The sequence below is a fragment of the Manis javanica genome, chromosome 9 (genome assembly GCF_040802235.1).
Source record: "Manis javanica isolate MJ-LG chromosome 9, MJ_LKY, whole genome shotgun sequence".
Taxonomy (NCBI): domain Eukaryota; kingdom Metazoa; phylum Chordata; class Mammalia; order Pholidota; family Manidae; genus Manis; species Manis javanica.
Genome location: NC_133164.1, coordinates 53,426,623 through 53,441,883, shown reverse-complemented (window position 1 = coordinate 53,441,883; position 15,261 = coordinate 53,426,623). Strand labels below are relative to the sequence as shown.

At 39.3% G+C, this 15,261-nt stretch overlaps 1 protein-coding gene across 15 annotated transcripts in view; it reads left to right on the top strand.

Moving 5' to 3' along the window:
* The window catches only part of ENOX1 (ecto-NOX disulfide-thiol exchanger 1), a 554,315-nt gene that overhangs the window by 129,619 nt on the left and 409,435 nt on the right, over positions 1–15,261 (top strand). For 11 of the 15 annotated variants that reach the window (XM_073212579.1, XM_037002114.2, XM_073212580.1 and 8 more), the window contains one exon: positions 34–99. The exons of the other annotated variants lie outside the window; for them this stretch is intronic. The gene's annotated coding sequence lies outside the window, so the exon portion shown is untranslated. The remainder of the gene's footprint in view (positions 1–33; positions 100–15,261) is intronic. 15 annotated transcript variants of the gene reach the window in all.

Here is a 15,261-nt window from a genome sequence, read left to right as displayed (position 1 = left end):
GTTTTTTCTAACAAGATGACCTTTATTTTACAGGTCCTTTGCAGCCAGCATGATATCATATTTATAACACATGGAGGAGAGGGAGCTCACTGTGTTCAGGTAAAGGGATGGAGGTCATGCACAGCCAGTGACGAGCAGGCCTAACAGCCACTGTTTGTCCCTGTGTGAGAAGTGATTCAGCTGAATTATACCCCTGACATCATGCCCTTTGCGTGTTTCCCTCACTTACGCCTGAGGTGCAGAACGCCTCCCACAGGTGATCTCAGTGAACTAGCGTGCATTCACGGAGCATCTGCAAGTACCTGCCACAGGGCCTCTGTAAACAACCAGTAAGGAAACAGGGCTTGTCACCTGAAATCTCTTTGTATTCAGAGTTAAGTTAGAATTATTACTAGTACTGTTCATCTATATTACCTTATCAGAAGGCTTTTATCTTTTCGACATTTGTGTAAATATGTGAATACTGAAACTCTTCAAAATAAAGTATTATCTCTGTCCCCTTATCTAAAGTAGCTGTTCTAAATGTTCTTTGAATTTTCTTTTTAAATAAATGCATCTCCCACAACTTTAAATTGCCCATATAGGCCACCAAGATTAATTTTCCATTAACCTTTATTGCTTCTGTTTCTTTCTAATCACCTTTTTAGAGGATTAAACAGCCCCCATTGGGTCCGCACTATATAGGATATAAACTAGCTTTTTTTTTGATAGCCTTTATGGAACAGATGTAGAACGTAGTGAGTGATCTGTGGTCCAGTGACTAAACCTGGCCCCATTAACTGAGTCAAAGTATCTGTAGATAGAACCACACAAATTCTGTTGACCAGGACACTTTTGTCATTGGCCTCGCTTCTTTTGTGACCCAATCTGTATTAGTTTCCTCTGCTGGTTCTAACACAGTGTCATAAACTGGGTGGCTAAAACAACTGACACTTACCATCTTAGGATGCTGGAAGCTACAAGTCTGAAATCAAGCTGTCAGCAGGGCTGGTTACCTCTGAGACTTGTGAGGGAGAATCTGTTCCATGCCTTTCTCCTAGCTTCTGGCAGTGTCAGGGATTTCTGGAGTGTAGATGGCCATCTTCTTCCTGTATTTTCACTTTGTCTTCCTTCTATGCCTGTCTATTTCTGTGTTCAAATTTCCCCTTTTCCTAAGGAAACCTATCATATTGGATTAGTGACCACTTAAATGACTCATTATAATTTGACTGGCTGCAAAGATTCTACTCCTATGTAAGGTCACATTTACATATACAAGAAATAAGGACATCGATATCATTTTGGAGCATACATTTCAACCCATAACACTATCTAAGAGAAGGAAACTTAGTTTCTTTTTTATCTTCTAAAGAAACTAGCACAGTGCCTATTGTTAGGAATGGTTGAATGGATGAATGGAAAAGAACAGAATGGCCATGGTCAAATTTAATTTGAAAAAACAAAGTGCAGTGACCACAGGTTGGCAGGTATTATGCTAACCTCTTGTCCAGTGACCTTGTATTTTCAGGGTAGTTAATTAACCAACATTGTACATGTAATAAGTTTTTTCCTTTAAAAGTAATAGCAAGTTGAATGTTTATAAAATACAGCCCTCTGTGGGAGCAAGTCACACTTCCTCTGTTAACATCACAGGCTGAACTGCCAATTTACATGCTGCCTCTATCAGTACATCAAAATATCTTTCCAGCTAATTCAGTACCATTTAAATCATACTTAGTCAGGCTATTCTTTCTTTCCAACTACATTGCTTTGCACTTATTAAATTTAACATTCTTTTCTCTAGCACTAACCTATAGATTCTGTCCTGAACCAATCTGCTCTAGTTGTGTCTTCTCTTATCTCTATGCTTCCGAGTTAGCTCAGAATTCTTAGGAGCTATCTTCTGAGTATTTAGATTTGGATGTTGATAAATATGAAGATACTGTCTCAAAGTACCACTTAAAGGATCCATTCTTTCGACATGTGTATTTAGAAGACCCTTATTTCCTGTAAGGGTAGAGCTTTCTGGACATGGACTGTTTCTTCTAGGACAGGATTACCTTTTTATACCAAAAAGAAGCCACCTACTGAGTGAAGTCAAAGGCCAGTGGTGGGTTTCCTCCTGGGAGTGAAATAAGCATCTTTAGAAATCTTGTGAATTCTTTGCAGCCCCTGGGTTAGAGCAGCAGGTAGGCAGGCCAAGGTCTAGGTCCTGACATTGTGGCTCAGGCCCTGGCCTCCCCAAGGCTGCGCAGCAGGAGGGCTGGGATAACTTACATACAGGCTTTTCAGCCCCTGAGAAGCTTTTCTGTTCCCAGTGGTGGGGCTGCAGGTTGTCCCATGGCCAAGTGATAACATTGACTAGACAGCTCTGGATTTATAAGATGATGACAGACAGTAGCAAATGAAAATGAAAATAAAAATTCATTTTAGCATTTTTCACACTAGCATTAGTCCTAAGAAAATTGGTAAATCAAATAACAAATATTTATGGTATATGAGATGCATGCCAACACGGTTCCACCAAATGCCATGTATGGAAGTATAACTTCATCTTGGTGCCTCCACTGCTTACTTTTCTTTTCTGTTTTGCTCAAGAGCTTTCTTCCCTCGATTAGAGGCCTTCTGTACCTTACCCTGTGTGTGAATCTCCTTGTTTGGTTTATGAAAATGTCTTCAGGGCTTCATTGAAATTCATTTGCAAATTCATAAAACAATTTATTTGTACTGGTCACACAATAACCAAATCAGAGTGATGGTGGAATAGCCCTTAGACAATTACATGTAGAGTTTGGTTAGCATTTGCATTCTGGCCATTAAACTGTCCTTAAAAATTGCTAAGTATTCTAAATTATGCATTATTACAATTATAGCATTCTAATAAATCTTATTTTAATAACTAGGTTATTTTATGTATACCTAATACTTTTCTACTATTAAAGAGAAAATAAAGCAGAAATAAGACCTTTTAATTTTTTTGAAAACTAAAAACTAATTTATTATTTCTTAGTCTTTTCCCCTTTCCATTTTCTTTCTCCAGTTTCACTAATCTTAGATGTTTGAAAATTCTGATGTGAGAGCTCATGGAATTGATAATAATATATTCATTATTAAACTCTGATTTTATAAAAAAGAAAATGATTTTATGTTCTTTTATTTAGTAATTAACATGGTAGGTTTTTTTAGTCCTCTAAAATTAGAATATATTTATGATATATGAGAAATATTTTAATTAAAGAAATTATACTTTGAATCAAGACTCCATCAGACTTTCTCAGAAATTGTTTGTACATTGGTAAGTTAAAATGTGAATCTTAGTGTTTGTTCTCTCTGGGTCCTTCTGCCTCTATTTCCTGATGATCCTTCTTTGTTTCTTTTAAATTAATGAGTTTATATTCAGTGCTTTCAGGTGATAATATGAAAGTAAAGAAGAAATGCAATAGGTTTCTGGCAGAGACCTCAGATGCTTGGAATTCTCTGCTCTCTTTTGCTTCCCCTATATTTAGTTATCACTAAACTCTGTCAAGTTTTCATAATTCTTTCATATTTTTACTAAACTTTTCACTTATGACTATCCTTTTCCAGGCTTTTCTTTCTTCCTTCTTTTGTTTATATATAGGACCATTTAGCTTGTTCATTTCCTCATTCATTCATGTATTGTCCTTCTCACATGTGCTAAGATTGCTCTGGAATAACATCAAGGGTGTTCTAATACAATAGGTGGGAGATGATTATGCAAAAATTGTTGCTGTGATGGAGCTATATACTAAATATCTATTACACATAGGAAAAAGAGCAGCTAAACTGGGTTAAGGGAGTGAGGAAATGCTTCATAGAGAAAATGGTATTTGAGTGGAGATGAAGAAGTAGAACATCGCCATATGGACCAGTGTGGTGGAGAGAGAATATCCCAAAGGAGACAGTGTGGGAAGCTTGCCAGGGGGTACAAGGGAGCAGGGTGTGCTTATGTAGTCCTTGCGGTTTAGGTATTTGCTGGAGCGTGAAGTGGAAAGGAGGATGTGGGGCCAGAGGAGGCAAGAATCATATCTTGAAGGTCTCCTTACCTAGTGCTGAGCCTTCCTTTCTACCTCATATCTACAGACTGCACACTGCAAGGAGGCTGGCTGTGGTAAAGGCGTGCTTGTCTTCTGCCCAACTCCTCCCAGTCTCATTGCTTCTGGAGGGAAGTCAGGCCTTCCTAATCTGGTGCTTGAAGATCTCAGCCTGTCCTCTTTTATTTACTCTGTAAATCATTTATTTAAACTACATTTACCTCATTGCTTCTCACACACAGTTTGTTCATTCCTCCTCTTAGCTTCCATTTTCGAAGTTCTCTCATCCTTTAAGATCTTCCTCAAATACGTTTCCTTTAGGAAACTTTTCTCCACTCCTCATTAATTTTACCCCTTCTGAACTCCAGGAGAATTTTCAGCAGACTCTCACATGACAGTTTTCACATGCTTCTTTCTCTCACAAGTGAATCTGTGACACTCTGAGGATCAGAGGACCACCGCAGAAGGGAAGGACTGCATTCCTATTATGTGTCCTGTTGATGCCGAAAAGGCAGCTCTTTGCATCGGGTAGATGCTGCATTGATGTTTGTTAACAGAACGGAGGAAACAGAGTTCCTTTAATGTGTTATACTGTTACAGAGGTGGAACTGAGGGATCAATTAATTGTCATATGGAAGAGGCAATGGTAAATGTAATGTCCAGCTGAAATTCTTGCAGGGCAGAATAATTGCTGGTGAAGGCAGAAGGATGACATTAAACAAAAAGCAGGGATATGTACAGAAAAGAGGTCCACTTTGAAAACCAGTTAAACAACCCTGAGGCTTAGACATGGGGAGAAGAAACTTAGAAAGTCATGACTGGTCTTGACAGTGAGTGACAAATGATATATCAGGTAAAAGCACCTATATTGCATTAAGATGCTCTGCATCTTTGTATGAGATGGCTTCTGGAAAACTTGATTCAATTTAAGACCTTTCAGTTGCAGATCTGGAGACAATCACAAATTCAGAAATATATTTATGAAAGTCTGTTGCCACTGAGCTCTAAAGACCATAATCCTATTATTTGTGATTTTGAAAAGGGTAAACATGAATAACTGAAAGGAGGTATTGATTAAAGAAGTAATATGAAGAGGAATAATGGAATTAAAGTAATTGAGGCAATACTGGACCTAATGGACCTTGTTCTCTTAATGCCTTTCTTCTGCTTTTTCTATTGAGTCGGCCCTAAAGTCGATTGGCCTATGTGCACAGAAAGAGAGGGACATTATAATGGAAGAATTAGTATTGTTGTCTATAAAAAAAATCAATTTGTTGTTCTTCCTGAAGAACATCAATCAGTCTGTGAAATCAATTAACTGGATTTTTTTTTTTTTACATTTGGCTTATAAGATGAGATAAGTGATAAGAAAAGACTGCACACCTTCCACATAGTAGATGTTTCTTGAATTAAAAACCAAAGGCTACCATGGATTTAGTTTAAAAACAACTTCCGTCTAAGTCCTTTTGTCCGTATTTACTCAGTCGCATTCCCTTTACTGGACTGACTGTATCTATAGTACTGTAAATGCAGATTATTCAATTTCATTGATCTCTGAAGTGAGCTCTCTCACATTTCTACTGCCAGGCACTCCAGGCCAGCTTTTCATGACCTTGGATTTCTGCATCATTAAGGGTCTGAACTGTTTCTGTGACTAGACTCTCTGCGCTATAGACCACTGGGAGATTACATATTTTGAAACATCATTTTTTTTTTTTTGAGAGGGCATCTCTCATATTTATTGATCAAATGGTTGTTAACAACAATAAAATTCAGTATAGGGGGGTCAATGCTCAATGTACAATCATTAATCCATCTCAAGCCTAATTCTCGTCAGTCTCCAATCTTCTGAAGCACAACGAACAAGTTCTTACATGGTGAATGAATTCTTACATAGTGAATAAATTCTTACATGGTGAACAGTACAAGGGCATTCATCACAGAAACATTCGGTTTTGATCACGCATTATGAACTATAAACAATCAGGTCAAATATGAATATTCGTTTGATTTTTATACTTGATTTATATGTTGATCCCACATTTCTCCCTTTATTATTATTATTATTTTTATTTTTAATAAAATGCTGAAGTGGTAGGTAGATGCAAGATAAAGGTAGAAAACATAGTTTAGTGCTGTAAGAGGGCAAATGTAGATGATCAGGTGTGTGCCTATGGACTAAGTATTAATCCAAGATAGACAAGGGCAGCAAAACATCCACAGATGCAGAAGATTTCTCTCAAAGCAGGGGGGGTGAGGTTCTGAGCCTCACCTCTGTTGATCCCCAATTTCTCACCTGATGGCCCCCCTGCGACTGTGCCTGTCTTAGGTTGTTCCTCCCTTGAGGAATCTTACCCATCTCTGGCTAACCAGTCATCTTCCGGGGCCATACAGGGAAATGTAAAGTTGGTAAGTGAGAGAGAAGCCATATTGTGAAACATCATTTTGATGAAGTTATTCCATATTCAGAAACCTCAGTGTCTCCTCTTTGTCTACAAAGTTACAGGCTCATTCTACTTTGGAGTTAATTACCCACTATGTGGCCGTGATGAGCTTCTGCACTCAGACTTCTCCCACGACCCATCCACACTTACCTCCCGCCAGCCTCCTACCCAGCCCAGTGGGAAAGACAGATTTGCCTCTTCATTGTGTCATCCTGTTTTTGAACATGCCCAGCATTCTCTCTGAACCCCTTCCTCTCATATCTACATCCATCCAATTAAGAGTCATTTCTACCTAGGAGTGATAGCTATATTCCTTAAAACTGCATTATCAAAAACTGTGTTATGAAGACAGCTTTTTCAGTGGGATAAATGGTGTTAAAGAGAGTGGCAGGCACATAATAACAAAGTTGTTTTACCTGTAGTTATTTCAATTATAATGGTGTTTCAATCTCAGTAAGAGTGTACCTTCAAAATCTGAACATCACTGAAAAAATGCAGCATTTTACTGTATCTTTTTTCACAAGTTTGTAGTAAACTGAACTGGTATTTTAAAAAATAATTTCAAAATCTTAATGACCTATGGTGAAAAACAGAATAAAAATTTAAGTCAACTGTATTGTAAGCAGAGGAGCTTTCTTTTCCTATGCCAACAGCCTTAGTCTGCATAACTAAATCTTATCCCCCCATCAGTGAGATTACTTTATATCTCATGCACATCATGCAATCTCTGCAGAAGAAATATCTGTGATGTTTCTTCTTCAAAACTGAGTTTGAGCCCTTTCTTCTCCACTGAGTTTGCCACTTACAATTCTACCCTTTCTTCTGGTAGATTTTTCCCTATGAACACCCTCTTTAGCTTAGTGTCAATTCAGGGACGTTTTTAATGGTTAATTTTTTGGAGAATTTTTAGAGGCTGTTCTAAAATAAGGACATACTTTTATTTCCCACAGTGCCAAGCGCATTGTTTGGACAATGAGAAATGTTAGTTTATTAGAGTATGCAGTTATTAAATTCACTTTCACCTAAACTCCCAAATTGCTATTTTCTCCACTTCCTGTTCCTCCTGAACATTGGCTCTTATCTTAATGGTGAAAAAAATGGAGTAATCCCCTTTTCAATGTCAGTGTGAAAGGATGAAACCTATAGGTTTTAGGTTAAAGATGAATCCATGTTTTAGTTCCCAGCCCTTCCCAAAACTCCATTAAAATGACATTTCAGGAACTTTTTTGTAAAGGCACATACTTGCCTATGAGAACAAAGACAACAGCTGCAGTATTTGGGAATCTGGGATACAGATAAGTGAGTAGTGACTTACTGAGCAGGCCTGAAACAGTGGAACTTGAAGAGGGGAAAGGAAGGAGCAGCCCGATTTACACCAGTGGGCGCTGCAGCCGCTCTCAGCAGCAAGGACCCCTTGGAGTGAGGGTGAAGATAAGGAGTATTGGCTGAAAGATCAGATCTGCGCCCACCTTTATACAAGCAGGCAATGGCCCATCTTTCACTCTAGCAGAGGAATGAAGATTATTTTCTTCTGAAGATGTGATAAAAATAGAAAGTTTCTGATTTGGAAGGTATCAGGAAAAGTTAAAAGTAATATTATATAGTCCTGAAATCAGGGAGATTGCACTGATTTTCCAAGGCCTGAGAAACAGCCACCTTCTGCCTACCCCTTTGCCTGATGGCAGCCAGGATCATACTCTACCTGTAGGAGACTCCTGGAGATTTCCCTGGTATTCTGACCTCAAATTAAATCTCAAGGACACTGGCACCAGGGGTGCCCCTAAACAAGAAGCCTAACCAGAACAATAGTCCTGCCCCAACCTTCCTGTGGACTTGTAGGTCCCCCCTCTTAAATTAGCAGACACCCAAGGATCATCATCTTTCACAAGAGACAGAAACAGAAACATGCAAACAGAAAAAAACAACCTTTATGTTTGTTTAGGAATGTCACAGTGCAAGACGCTGTCACCCAGGCACAAAGTATTGAAATTACCATTTTGTGAAGATTAGTGGTTGTATTAGAACTGTTGTGCCATTATACCTGAAAAAAAAAAAAAAAGTATAAAGGAAAAGGCAACTTGGAGGAAACAAACTTTGCAGGAAGAAGGCATCTTAAAAAGAAATTATTCATATTTTCAGACAGAGTAGGTGTGATATGGCAGCCATGAAACAGAGCAGACTTTGTAAGGGTTAGGTGATAAAATTAAGGAAATTTCCCAGAATGTGGAGTAAAAAGACCAAGAAAGAGAAAATAATACAGAAAAATGTCTAGAATTGCTTCATCTGATTCAAAAAGAAGTAACAGCAGATTAAGGTAATATAGCATATGGAGAACAGAAAACCATCAACAGAATAATTCAAATTTCCCACAACCAATAATGGGAGTTTCCAGAGTAAAAGATAATACCAATGCATCATGAGACTTTACAACACTACAATGTACTCTGATAAACAACAGGGGAAACCAGTAAAAAGCCCTGGCATCCCAGACGCCAGACCAATGCAGAGCCAGCTGTGCTGCAGGACTGTGATCCACTGATCTAGATTGGAATAGGTACAGGGGTTCAAGAGGGGCTTCTTCAAAGTGACGCAACTGATCCACATCCGATGTGTTTGTCCTGTGAGAGCTATAAATCTGGAGGAGGCTTTGGGGATAACCCCATGATAAGTAGATAGGGCATTAATCCAAATTAAATATAACAATGATTAACTCTAGGAAAGACAAAAAGTAAAGCAGAAAAGGAAATGTAATCAAGGAATATTACAATTCAGTTACTAATAGTGTCTCTATAGCTATGGTGATATAGAAATTGGTATTTAATGTAAACAAATTTATGGTAGAATTCTGTTATGATAGGACCATGGGCATGTATATGTGTACGAAAAATATACCCTCATCTTCCTCACTGGGAAGTCAATAGATAATACCTAAAATTGAAAAACCAAGAGGTACTAATATAAGCATGTTATCTAAATGAGTTCTTCTCAATTGCCTCATTGTGGCACACATAGAAACTGATGGTTAATAATGCAGTAAACTAGGGACATCTGTGTGAGGACTACTGTATAAATAAACTTAAAAATAGAATCTTCTCAAAAGTTCTGAGAAACGAGCTTGCTTTCATGAATATGACTTAAAATGTTGCTTATGTGCTTAGAATGGCGAAACACAATTCTTGATCAAGATTTCAATAATTCTCCTCTTCAGAGTCTTGTTAGTCACTATCAGGGAGATAGTACACAGTAGTGTTTTTAAAAAACCAAGTTATTTCACTACTATTCCAAATTTTACATCAGTTTAGATTAAAAGATTCAATAGCTTTAGCTCTTTACTTTGCTAGGCAATAATACTGAAACTTCCTATTGAATTTTTTGATTCATGAGACATCCTCAATTGTAAAATGTGTTTTCACTGTTAGACACTGCATAGATAGCTTGGCTGTCAATAAAAGAGCACATCAACCCCAAATGGAAAGAAGTACTTAAGATCCCAAAAGAGAGAAATTGTCAGGCTGCTACCTGTAACTCTGCCCACGAGGTCACCCTCCCCAACTTTCTAGAGCCCTACATTCAGCCGGTTGTACCTTGTACGTCTGGAATGCAAACTCCTCCCTCCGCTGCACGACCTGCTTCCCCACTAAGGGCAGTGCTGCCTTCTGTGGCAGGTTGTTGAAGCGCGTTCATGGACACACTTAATGCTGCTCAGCAGAGAGGTATTACTGTGCCTTTGGATTTGGGGAAAGCTGATGGCTTAGTCATCACCAGTCCAGAGGTACCAGTTGCCCCAGGCCCACCTGGTTCCCTGAGGCTGATGGGTATTAATACTCAATAGCAAAACTGGAACCAATTCATAGCACCGCAGTTAGCTGAGATCTTCCAGTTCCGAAGCACTGATTTCCAAATGTGGAAGCAGAGTCCAAAATAATTACTTGAAGAATTGAAGGCAGTTAACCTCTGGACCTAGTACTGCTTACCAGTTGAAACTGTGTTATAAATAAATTGGTATAAATACAAACTAATTTTTAAAAAAGCTCTCTCATATGGCCATACAGATCTTCTAGACCTTTTGCCTTATCCAGTCATTGGAGAGAAATGCTTTCGAGTCTGTTTCCATGGGATGGAAAATAAAATGTATATAATTATGAAATATAGTCTGCTTCTTAAATTCAGAGACTATTCAATTTCTGGATTATTTACATGTTGTATTTTACCATTTCATCTCAAGAATTAAGACAAAGGAAAGGACAATACATCTGGAGGTAACAGACTTCATTTTTTAATAAAAGAAATTAATGGGGAATATAGCTTCTCTTTTGATTCTTCAATTGATTATTTTCCTGCTGTCTCTTTAACATGTTCCAGGGAAGTTTGTAGTGATGTTTTGGGAGAAGAGTCAGGAAATGGATAGTCACTCTTTAACTAAATTAGCTGGAAAAAAAAAGAAAGGCCCTTGAGAATACATAGTGGAGAACATGGTCCTAATGCAGAAGGGGTGGAGCGGGTGGTCCATTTGCTACCCTCTGTAGTCCAGGCTGATATTGGAAACAATGGTGCTCTAAATCGTGGCTCAGTTAATGGGTCTGCTGATTTGCTCTCATTTTTCAGGCCTCTAATATGTCCTTAAAACCCTCTTAAGGGTTTTATACTTTTAGCTTGAGCTCTCTGTGCTTCATTTTTCTTTGTTCTTCAAACACTCTCATTGTCTCTCCCTGTTTCATCTTTTGAGAGCTTCAGAATAATGTGTGGTGTGCACTGAATAATTTGGATGAAGTTTGTGACATGTCTTGATGATGTTAAACCACTCAAAGTCCTAGGAAACAGTCCCAGCTTGCATTAGCAGGAGATTAAAGCAGGTAAACTTAAGAGTCTTAATTTTTAAAAATTTACATTTTTACCAATGGTGATTGAAAAACATTGGCATTCTTTCTGCCCGCTGATTACAATTGCAAATACTTAGAAAAAGTGCTAGAATGACTTCTCACTGTTCCATAAGGAGCAGAGTATTATTTTACACATTTAATGGCTATTAAATATTTTTAAAACATTTCTGCAAAAACATATCCTTAACTCTATGTAACATGTGCATAAATGACACTGGGAAATGTATTCTGATATGCATGCCTAATAATACTTGTGCACATAGATTTACATGCCTAAGAGAATCTGACAAGAGGAGAGGTTAAATTTGGGGGAGATTTTTCATTTGAGACTTCATTATGAGAATGGTAAAAATTGGGGTGCTTTCAGATGAAATCAAGATAGCAATTACTTAGGTAGCTACTAGCTTTTTGCCCCAGGATTTCCTGGGTGTGAGCTGGATGTGTGTCCAAACCTTATGATCTGAAGCAGGAGCAGTAGACAACTATGATGAGTTGGTTATCTGGGTTTTGGGCCCAAGGAAACCCATCAGCTCTTGAATTTTCCCAGTGAAAAAAGAACAGCTGTCATTTTTTAATGTTGAGGGTTATCTGTTCTGAGTGGAGATTCAAAGGGAAGCAGGACTATATTAGGGGGAGGAGTAAAGGGAGGGAAGGGTGTGTCCTGCAGGCTGGGGAGCAGGGGCACAGTTGGGGAGGAGTCAGGAGAGAGGAGGGGGCGGCTGGAGCGCTTGTTGATCCGGGGTGGAAATGTCAGAAGAAACGTCTTGAACATCTGACAATAGGTGGTGGGATCCAAATGACACTCGGGGAAGATGATTCTTGCTGTGGCTTATGAAATAACTCAGAAGCAGAGGAGGAAACTGGCTCATGATGAAGACTGCAGCTGAGGAAGGAAGGAGAGGGCTTGGATTTGGTGGCAGGATTGATAGACAAGGCAGAAGATAAAGAGAAGCTGCAGGTAACTTCCAGGCAAGGCCGGGCAGCTGCTTTGGAGCACTCCTCCCATCCTGATAGTTTACAATCCTGTACAATATTTGAAAGTTGCCAAGAGTGTATGTAAATCTTAAAAGTTCATCCCAAGAAAAAAAAGTTGTGATTATGTGTGGTGATGGTTGTTAACTAGACTTCTTATGGTGATAATTTCATAATATACACATACATTGGATCTTGATGTTGTATACCTCAAACGAATACAAATGTTATATGTCAAAAAAATCTAAAAAGAGAGTTTTTCCACTATGGCTTTTCCATTGTAATCAAAATCAATTAGCATTCACCCACCCACCAGGATGGGTTATAATACCGTACACTTTGTTAGTCTAACCTGGAAGTTCCTTTGAGTCTTGTGGCAGTCACAGTTTCCCAGAGAAATAGAATTAATTGACATATGCATAGTTGTGTGTGTGTATGTGTGTATAATATGTATTAAGAGATTTATTTTAAGAAATCGGCTCATGCAGTTAAGGAATCTGTCCACTCTGAAACTCATGGGCAGGCTAGCAGGCCAGAAACTCAGCAGGAGTTCATGTTGTATCCTTGAGTCTGGAATCTATTATAAGGCAATGACTGGCTGGAAAGGTAGTCAGGATTTCTATGTTACAGTTTTCAGGTGGAGTTTCTTTTTCTCCTGGAAACTTAGTTTTTGCTCTTAAGCCTTCACTTGACTATGTGAGGGTTACTTACATTTCCCAGGTTAGTGTCCTTTACCTAAAGGCCACTGCTGGATAATGTTAATCACATCTGCAGAATACCTTTACAGCAATATCTAGACTAGTGTTGGACTAAATAACTGGGCACCATAGCATACCAAGTTGATACATTAAATTTTACCACCTTATTTTTACTATAGCAAAAGAGCAGAGTCAGCTGTGTTTTGCCCCATTTCTTCAACTTGAAATCTCCACAATGGGGATTCTCTTAGTGATTCAGTGTTGGCAGTTTTTGTGATACCTTTTTTCTGTGAAGTTATTAAATCAGAAAATGTGTTTGAAACCTGAGCAATATCAACACCTTTCTTTTCTCCCACCTGATACCAAACTGCCCGTGGGCTCTTCCTGGGAGCGTGGGTGGGCATGAATCATGCAGGTCATTGGCTTCTCAGGCTCTGCAGTGAGACTGCTCAGTTGGCTGTGTGACAGTCACATGGGATGTGGGGAGGCAATATTTTCTGGGAAGAATTTTAGTGTTAGAATTTACTGTCTTTTGCCCGTATAAATTTGAAGACTTAATGTTATGCTCTTCTGGTTATTCGCATTTAATATGCATGCAAATTCACAATGTATACTATATGCTGAGAACATAATTTATAAATTGGTACTTTCCCTGGTTGTTAGCAATTTGGGCCGCTTTAAAAAATTAATACTTTGAAGAAATATACATTTTCTAATTTATATGTAGTATCTTTAGTTTCCAGAGAGAAATATGCAGTACATTCTCTACTGGAAAGGTAGATCTCTGCTATAACATTCTCTGTGTTTAAAGAAGTGATGCATAATGCTAAAGGTTAGAATGTGTTTATTTATCTTTCCTATGAAAGGATTTGGATTAGCTGTTGCAGATGTTTGTTTCTATTAATGCTGAAAAATACATGTTTCTGAAGCATGTTTGCAACTTAACAGCATTCAGGTACAATTGAGGGTGAGTCATTTCAGGTGATAAACAGAGCAGCAGATTGTACTCTTTAAGTGGAAGAAGATCAGCCCTGCGCTGCATAACCAAGAGCGGGAGAATCCCAGAGAGAGACTGCAGCTTCTCTGGCTGCCACTTAGGCTTGTTGTCTTGGCAACTAAAGCACAGCCATCAGTCCTTTCCTCAGGCTGCGAACTCCAGCCATCTTTGGCTCCGCCATGACCTTCTCTCCTCCCCCTTCTGATCTGTCCCTGGCTTCTGCTGGGCAGCTACCAGGCAGCTGTGGATTTTCCTCTCCCTCATATATCTCCAGGTCCCTGCCAGGTTCTCTTCTTTCACCTTGGGGCAGCTTTCACCTCATCACTGGTCCTCTGGCGCCTCAGCTGCTTCCCTCTTCTGTCAGGCCCAAACAAGGCTTCCCAAGCCTGCCTGCCTGCTGTGTAAGAAAGCCCTTTTACAGTTTAGATCTCTCAGGGGTTCCTCATTCTTGGCAGGGAGCAGACATCCACCCTCATCTGTCTGCTCTGGCATACAGTTTAGTATAATTTAAAAAATACTATTTTCTCTGAGTTGCGCATCTTCATGACTGTTACTTTATAAACACTGAGGACCACTGGACCCTCTGTGTCTCTGTTATCTTTTTCCCTCTCAAAATCAGTGCTCCTAAAGTAGTAATGAGCAAAGACTGTCCCACTGAGAGTTTTACTAGGGCCACCACCACCATCATCACCATAAATCTTATCACCAGCCTCTGTGTTAGCATAGAACTGCTAGTAGCTGCACACAGTGGACGAAATTCATTTGGCCTGTGCACATGGACTCAAAACCCACGTCAGGGACTCTGTGTTGTTATGCAGCCTGGCAAAGGACGAGCTGGGGGAGGATCCGTCTTGGCTCTGCTCACCAGCACGTGTCCTGGGGCACAGCTGACCTCCTGGGGTAAGAGGTGACTGCCACCCCACTCCCTCCCTCCCTCTCGAGCAAAGGCACCTTCAGCTAGCCACACTGTCCCAGGACACAGAACCGAAGGCCACCATTTTCTCACTGATGGACTGAGGGGGCTTCATTCTGATTTGCAGCTGGGCACCCTATAAACTTGCAGAGCCTTGACTTACGGTATGTATGTGAAATCAAAAGGAAACAGTGAAGTTTTCTGTTAAGACTGGAAAACATCAAAAGGAAGACCAAATCTACTCCCTCTCCTTTCGAGACCATGAATAGAAGGGAATCTTGCTTTTGCTTTTGAATTATGTGAGAATGTTTGACAAATTTGATATA